The following is a 9,063-nucleotide window of genomic DNA, read 5'->3' on the forward strand; positions in this document are numbered from 1 at the left end:
GGGTGGCCCTCCTCTGAACCCTCTCCAGGCTGGCCACATCCCTTTTGAAGTGTGGTGCCCAGTACTGGATGCAGTACTCCAACTGCAGTCTGACCAAAGTCTCATAGAGGAGGAGTATCACCTCTCTGGACTGGCTTGAGATGCACCTTTGGATTCATAACAAGGTATGGCTGGCCTTGCTGGCTGCGATCTGGCATTGGTGGCTCATGTTCATCTTGGAGTCAATAATGACTCCAAGATCCCTTTCCACCTCTGTGCTTTCAAGAAGAGAACTCCCCAGCCTGTATGTATGCTGTGGATTCCTTTTCCCAAGGTGCAGCACTCTGCATTTGTTTATGTTGAACCCCATCCCATTCTCATCTTCCCACTTTTTGTAGTCTGTCTAAATCTATTTGCAGCCTCTCTCTCCCTTCGAGTGTGTCCACCTTACCCCACATATTAGTGTCATCAGCAAACTTTGACAGCGTGCTTTCCACCCCCTCGTCCAAGTCGCTGATGAAGATGTTAAACAGTGCGGGCCCGAGGACCGAGTCCTGGGGTACCCCACTGCTCACATCTCGCCAGGTTGAGTACAACCTGTCCACCACTACTCCCTGGGTGTGCCCCATCAGCCAATTTTTTACCCATCCAACCGTGCAGGCATCAATGCCACAGTCACTTAATTTATTGATGAGGATGGGGTGAGAGAGAGTGTCAAAGGCCTTCTTAAAGGCTTGCTTGCCGCTAAACAGAAACTGAGAAGAGGGAGGGGGAGGAGGGGAGAAGGACTGCTCTGATATTGTCATCTAGCTCGCTGTTTGATTCCACAGTTCTCTGATCATTTCCCCAGCTCCTCCTGGGGGGTGCAGGCCCCTGATCTGTGTGCCGGGTTTCAGCAAACTGCCACTGCAGGGTGGGGCCTCAGCTCTTCCTAGGGGATGTGGGCACCCAGATCTGCACATGCGGTTTCAGTAGCCTGCAGTGACTCTCAGCCTGCAGAAGCAGCTTGCTGAAACCCTGCGTTCAGATCCAGGGGCCTGAACCCCACCAGGAATAGCTGAGGAAAGTAATCAGAGACCTAGGGAATCAAACAGAGGGCTGGGGAATTGAACTGGGAGCTGGGGAATTGAACCAGGAGCTGGGAGAATTTTCAGGTCCTTGAACATTCCCCCAGTTCCTGGTTGGATTCCCCAGCTCTCCGATCACTTCCCCCATCTCTTTCTGGGGGGGTGTGGGCCCCCGGATGACGCAGGATGACAGCAGACTGCTGCTGCCAGCTGGTGATGGTGGTGGCTCTGGGCTATTTCCCCAGCTGGCAGCAGCAGCCTTCTGAAACCCTGCACGAAGATCCCGGGGCCCGTGCCCCCCAAAGGGTTGTGGGGCTGTGCCAGACTCCTCCCGGGGGGTGCAGGCCTCCAGATCTGCATATGGGTTGACAGCATGCTGCCACTGCTGGATGGGACCAGCACCAGCACCTGAGTCTGACCAGTACAGCCCACACTGAGCGCCGGGAAGAACCCAGTGCTGGTGCTGGCCCCAGCTGTCAGTGGCAGCCTGCTGTCATCCCACGCACAGATCTGTGGGTCCATGCCCCCCAGGATGGCTGTGGAGCTGTGACAGACTCCTACTGGGGGGCGCAGGCCCCCAGATCTGCACATAGGATGACAGCAGGCTGCTGTTGCTGGATGGGACTGCCACTCAGCACAGCCTGTATGAAATGCTGGGAAGACTGGTGCTGCTGCTGGCCCCAGGCAGCAGTGGCAGCATTCTGTCATCCTGCATGCAGATCTGCAGGCCCGCACCCCCTAGGAGAGCTGCAAGGCTGTGCCAACTCTTCCTAGGGGGTGTAGACCACTGGATCTGTGTGCAGAATGACAGCAGGCTGCTGCCGACTGAGACCAGTGCTGAGCACAACCTGTGTTGAGCACCAGGAAGACTGCTGCTGCCGCTGGCCCCAGCCAGCCCTCCCTCTAGGAACTTTATATGGTCCTAATGCAACACTGCATTTTAGCATGTTTTAATAAGCCCCATTCTATTGAAACACCTTGCAGAGCTGAATGGAAATACCTAAAGTAAATGAAAGTTGACAGGAAGACAGGCTGAAATTCCAATGCAGACAATACTGCTGTTTGCCAAAATAACTTAAAATTATATTTGACTTTAAGAATTGTATATACACTCATAAAAAATCAAATGAATGAAAGAAGTATCGACAGATTCTACACATGTGAGCAAATCCTCATAAGAAAAAACAAAATTATGGTACTACAATAAAGCAGGGTTGTCAAGATGAGTGGCACTGGGCCAGTCTTCAGGCTGGATTGGGTCTACAGACTGGCCCTCAGTCTTGAATCAGTTTAGCACAGGTGCCCCAGGAAGCATGCACCCCAAACTGGCCCTGACTACAGCTGGCAGTATGCCCCAGGAACCAGTCCGGAGTCCAGCACACCCCCTAGACCAGCCCTGTACTTCCTGAGCAACATGGGCCAGTCTGGTGTGTACCTCATGCAGCACTTGGGTCCAGCCCAGAGTCTAGCACATACCCAGAGTGCTTGAGTCCAGCCCCTGGGACCAGCCCAGTGTCCAGCACACATCCTGGACCAGCCCCGTACTTCCTGGGCAATATGTGGGCCCAGTCTGGTGTGCACCTCGTGCAGTGCTTGGGTCCAATCTAAGAACCATAGGCAGCACTGTGAGCTGGATGATAGGGCTTCACAGGCTGTATCATTGGCACCTCTGCAATCAAGTATCATAACATACATTATATTTGACTTTCCATCATTTTGTCACTCCAAAGACATGCATGGTTGTAAGGATATCAATATCAACTTATATTCACCAGGGAGTAGCCTAGGTGTAGTCTGTGGATGTGTCTACATGTAATTATTAATGTGATGCAACAAGTTTGTGCCAGAGTTTATTGCTGTCAGGCGCAGTGCTTATACATGCACCTGGGACTGCAGCATGTTGAGCTGGGGCAGCACAGCCCTGCCTGGAAGAGGACCCTGGGGGTCAGCCTGCCAGCCCAGGTCTGCTCCAACCTGGTTCAACATGCTGCAGAGGGGTGGCTGGGGCACCACAGTGCTTCAGTGCAGGGGCTTCCATTCAAATTTACTTGTGTGTTGCAGCAGAGTAAATAACTCCACCATAGGATAGTACTTGTATCTGGCAGTACTAACCTAAGTCAATTAATTAATTCACTCCAACCAAATAGTTCTGCATGTGTAGACTGGTGACACTTTAATGCAGTGCTAATTAGGCACCCTGAACAAGTTAATGAATTTCTTCTCCAAAGACTACACATTTGGGCATATTTGCTTTTTTTTATTATTATTTTTTATTTTTTTATTTTATTTTTTTTTATAAAATTCAACTTAAATAATTAATTCTTTTTTAAACTCACATTCTCTTGCTTCTGATATAATCATAACCTTCTATAGAGTATGCAAATGAGGAAAATAGGATAGAGAAGCCAAATCTTTGCAGTTTACACTTGTGGTTAACCTGTATAACTTTCTACCTCTCATTCTGTGTTTATAAGAGTTTCATGTCACTCATGCAAGATGACATCTCTCTGTGTCTGTCTTGCATATTTGTGTCTGAAGCAGTTGCTATTCTTGTCTAGATCAACTCCTAAGTCTCATGCATGTAAATGCAGTTTGTCCTTCAGAAGTCATTTCATCCATGTGCCTCTTTGTTTGCAGTTTATTTGCATCCACAGCATCCCAGAACAAGTGAGTCTTCATAAGAAAAGAACTAAACAGAATCTGACAGGACACAAGTAAGAAACAAAGTCTTTAACCCAATGAGATTGTTGTGAGGGTTTAGCTTCTACTTTCTTGGTCCAGGTTTCTGGTTTTAGAGAAAAAAAAGGAGGTTTTGGCTTTCAGTATTTTTTGTTTGTTTTCTTTTCACTGAATACAATTAAAATCAAGGCATTCATGCCTTTTAATGCCCTTGGGGAGTTCAGTATACATGGAGTAAGTCACCACATACTCAGAGCTTTAGTGAGCACCTTTCTACACAGATTTTCAGGAGCTCACGATTGAGGCCAATGTCCAAAGTACTGAGCCTTGAATAACTTTATGATTCATAGAGCTGGATATTTGAAGGGTTTTGGAATTCAATATATTGAATGCTTTTATTCTTCTGTGAAAACAAGCAGGTAGATTTAAAATTAAGAGTTGGACCCTTTTAAACTCTAGTCCTAATAATAGATGTTGAGTCTACTTTAGAAAATCGGGTTCATAGCTGCTGTCATGATCATACTCCAGCTACACATTGAGGATGCCACTTTCATCAGCCTTCACCTATTATTGCACATACAGGTAGACAACATACATAAAGTCCACTTAACAATCTATTGATTCTTTTTCAGCCCTACCAGCATATCTAATAGCCATGAGTGACTGGTGCCTCCTGAATCTGGGGGGGGGCACCCGCAGAAGGTGCCAGCAGCGGCAGCCCTGTCAGGGGGGCATCAGCCCTACTGACAGTATTAGTGTTGGCCATGAGGGTGGGCACTGGCCCTGTCAGGGGGGCACATGCACCCCCGTGCATCTCCTACCAGTTGCCTATGCTAATAGCCATACTGGTACAGGCATGTCTGGAGAAACATAGCTTCTGTTGGAAAGTGTAAGAAGTGTTCTCTGTTTTCCAATGTAATCTCAGCTCCTTTGGTATATTGGTAAAGGTGAGCTTGGTTGTCTCTCATTTCTGCATTCCAAAGATATTCCAGGAACTTTAAGTAGCTTGTAGTCATCAAAGTAGTTGCCCATGAAACACATTGAAAATTGTATTTATTTCTGCAAGCTCTGTAGGTACTTGAAAAACAGCAATTTTTTTTCCCTATAATTTTAGCTAAGAATCTACCCTGTCCCTTTTCATAACAACTCAGTGTTTACATTTGGGGGGGGGTGGGAATCTAATTTTGAGATGTTTTCTTACCACACTTACACTTCTACCAGCTACATCTTCTAGGCTAGGGGTTGTCAACTGGGGCTACGAGTAACCCTGGGGGTACTTGAAAAGGGCCTGGGGGTATGCAGGGGGCAGGGAAAGGCCATATGTGGTGGCTGCCACTGCTCCATATTCAGCTGCATGCCACCACGGTGTGGAGGGCACTCCGTGTCCAGCCACCAGGGGTACACTGACCCCAAAAGGTTGAAAACCCCTGTTTTAGGCTATTAATTTTGACACTTCCTGTCCTCACATCTCCCGAGTATATTTAAGCCTTAATTCTGAATGATTTTGAATTTATTTCAAAATAAGGAAATATACCTGATAGGAAATGCATTTGTACTTCTTAAAATGATTGTAAAATTTATCGGTATGTCCTCATTAAAAATAGACTGTCAGTACCAATCTACACCTTGCTGTATGGCTTAATTGTGCCTCATATAAAAAAAATAGTATATATTGGGATGGCATTGTAATGTATTTATATATTAGAAGCAAAGTTCATAATCATTCTTCCTTCTTAAAAGGAAAAAAAAATGTTTTTGGTAGGTGTTACTCAGCTGGATAATGTTATTTCTTGGAGAATAGGATCCTAATTATTTTGATACATTTAATATGGGGGCCAATTCTGGGCTCTGCACATTTTGATTTGAAGACTGAGAAAAATTGTTTCCTGAAGGGCTGGGGGTGGAGGGGGTGGGAAGACTTTTTCTATGATTACTTTGTGAAATGCTATATATATATATTCACACTCTATTTCTAAGCATATAGTAAGTCAAAATTTTTACTTAAAGAGGAAGGCTTCCTTATTTCCTAACCTCATTCTTTTTACATGTGATCTCATCTCTTCCTCCTTTTCACAGCTTTAATAAAATGGGAAACTAATGAAAAATGTTTGCAGCCCTGATTATAGAGTGCTGAGCAGTACCTGCTATGAGAAGCATGCACATATGAATCACAACTCAAATGGATCTTTGATTACTCCTATGGCTTTATGCAAGTTATGATTTGTGATATCAGGGAGGCCCAGAAATCATTTTAAATATTTTCATTACAGCGCAGTTCAAATCTACTGTGGAAAAACAAGTCAAGTGTTCTGCTAGCCAGTTGCTATCCCCATCATTACAGAACACTTTAGGAGGTCTCCTTTTATTCATGCCAGCTGTGTGGTTTAATTTAAAAGTAATTCCAAGCATTTAACATGCTCCCTTCATTTTAAAAGGGTACTTCTTAAAAACGAAAAGGATTCAATCAGTGTTCAGAGGCGCAAACATGGTACAATATAAATAAGTCCCATCAGTGCAGGTCTGATGGTTTCCTATTTAAATAGTTTTTTATTAAATATGAAATGTCCAAATTACCTAATCATTGTTGGTTGCATGATAAACTATTTTGCAGTGCCTCTCCCCACCGTCTTATCTCATAGCTGCAGGATGTCTGTTGATAATGTTGCCTTCGTGTTCGACAAGTGGACAAATAATTTGATTGTTCTGTTTACCACTTTGTTCAGAGCAGTGCTTTAAAACTAAACTTTTGTCTCTCATGGTGTGACAAAGTCCATTAGTTTTATTTGTTGGTTATTTTTTTGAAAGCCTCAGCATCAATATTGTGGGGTTGGTTTTTTTTTGTTTGTTTTTTTTCTTTTTTGGCATTTTCCATTTTTTCTCCCTACCTCTCCCCCAAACAGTTTCATTGTTACTGTCTATCTTCTACATTCACTCTAAATGGCAGTAAATGGTCAACATGAGGAAGAGTAGCAAGATTAGGTCCATAGATATCAAATGTAAATAAGACAGTAGGGTGATTAAGACCAAGACCAGAATGAGTGACCTTTACCTAATATAATTGGGTGCCTGTACATATGCAGGAACACTGCTCTGACGCACTGCAATTACAGCATGTTGGAGCTGGAGCATGCTAATCAGTGTGCTTTAGCAGCCTCTGCAGCTCATGTTTCAGCATCTCAACACTTCAAAATGGTGGTGGGGGCACTTTAACTAAAGCTCATAAAATGAGCTTTAGTTAAAGCACCCTATATTTGCTTCAATATATAATGTTCTGCAATAAATACTGGGCATGTGCATTTACCAGCAAATTAGCTTATTGTAGCTTGTGATATCAGGTTCCAAAGTTAATGCCTCCAGTTCTTTTCTGCATCTCTCATGATGTTCGCTTGTTGAGTTAGGGGGGGATTAAGCCTGCCTGCACCGACCCTCCTGGCTAGTAGACGGGTACACTCCAGAAGTCTCTGAAGAGGCTACTGAACCACACATCTCCCCAGCCCTGTCTCCCCTCCCTGCTCTGCCCTCCCCACCCCTGCAGCTCTGGGGTCAGCAGGGACAGAGGGGAAGGGGAAAGTGAGAAGCACAGGGCTGCTGGCTGGGCTTTGCCAGGCCTGAGCTGGGGTGTGTGTGGGGGGGGCAGGGGGGAGGTGGAACAGAGCACTTAAACTCATTGCACTCTCTCTAAAGTGCCATAAGTTAGAGCAGGGGTCTGAATGTCTGTTTGCACCCTTCATGACAGTTCTCTTGGTATTGATGAAGAGTACTAATATTGGTGTTGAGGCAAAGATGCTGGCATGGGAAGAGGCCTCCTGTAGGTGAGCATTTTTTTTACTCAATTGAGAGCCTTTGAAAAGAGACAATGTTACTACATTCATTTCCTACTTGTTCCTTCCCAAACTCTGATATTTGGCTGGCCTTAAAGGTCATACTGCCTCATTTTCTGAATCTGTAGGTTTAGAGTAATGATACTTCTCTAGTACCTGTGTGTAGAAGGGCAGGGATTTCAGGCCTATCTCATTTACTAATTTGCACTCACTGTGCTAGGATTATATAATATGGCTGCCCCATCTGTAGTCATGTTTATTTGTTTTAGAGAATACAACTGGTATTAATTTATAAAAATGAGGAAGGCTTGCCATCTACAATTATTAATTAGCTTGCACATCTGCTGAGAAGGTGTTTCCATAAGCCTTGTCTTAAATACTTTATTGTGCTTTTCTTTTTCTTTTCTTTTTTTCTATGGGGTGGGGAGAATCAGTGCTAATTTTCAGTGTTTACCAGCAATCATAGATGACTAGCAGTTAAAAAGCCATCAGCTCTGTCACATTTTTCAGTGAACAGAATCCCTTTCCAGATGGCCCTTCATTTGGATAATGGACAGCCTAAGGGGATAAAAATGTCACCTGTTGTAGCTAGTCAACAGTATTAATAAAAACAGAAGAACAGACCATTCATGAAACAGGCAACAACCCAAAGATGATTTTATGAATTGTGGAATGAGTCTTTTGGTAGAAAACCTTACTTTTAACAGTTCACAGAGAATATCTGCTCTAGTCATGAATCACTTTGAGAGATTTGTCTGTCTGATTTTTTTTTTTATTATTATAATTAATGGATCTGATTTTTCTAAGTGTCTTCTAAATGAAGAAACAGAAAATACATAAGAGCTATGCTTATAGCCATGATAAAGTCATGAGTAGAATTCTGTGTATAATAGATTTTTTCTCGTTTGTTAGCAAATTTCAAAATTTTCTGGTTGAAAAAAGGTCATTTGTCTCGAAACACAGTTTTAATTTCCTTTTAGATTTGAACATTTAAGGCCCCCTCTACACATTGTAGGTATCATGCAATTAACTGGTTGATTGAACAATTACCTTAAGACCAGCTACTAGGCCTGTGCAAAGTGGCTAGTATTCACTTTGGATTTGGCCATTTCGGGGGACAGCGATTCAATTTGGTGATTTGAATCACTGTCCCAGATTGATTCAGAGATTCTGCTCCTCCCAAATTAGTCAAGTCTCCAAATCACACAGGCCCCATTCCCCACCCACTCTCCCAGACCCACCCAGCCCCAGCTCCCGGCACTTTGAAAAAACAAAAAACCTGCACTCACTGACCATTGCCAGGTGGGTGGGTGATCCCTGCAGCCCCATGCCATGTGGGGGACTCTGCCATAAGCCCCCTGCCCACTGTCCCAGTCCCAACATGGCTGCCCCACTTGCCCTAGCACCTGGTCTTAAAAAAACAAAAAAAACAAAAAAAACCCAAAAAAGTCCTGGCTCACCAGCTCCTGCCTGCCCAGGGTGGGTGGGAGTGATCCCACTGGGCCCTGATGGCTGCT

This window comes from Alligator sinensis, unplaced genomic scaffold (genome assembly GCF_000455745.1).
Source record: "Alligator sinensis unplaced genomic scaffold, ASM45574v1 scaffold7_1, whole genome shotgun sequence".
NCBI classification, from domain to species: domain Eukaryota; kingdom Metazoa; phylum Chordata; order Crocodylia; family Alligatoridae; genus Alligator; species Alligator sinensis.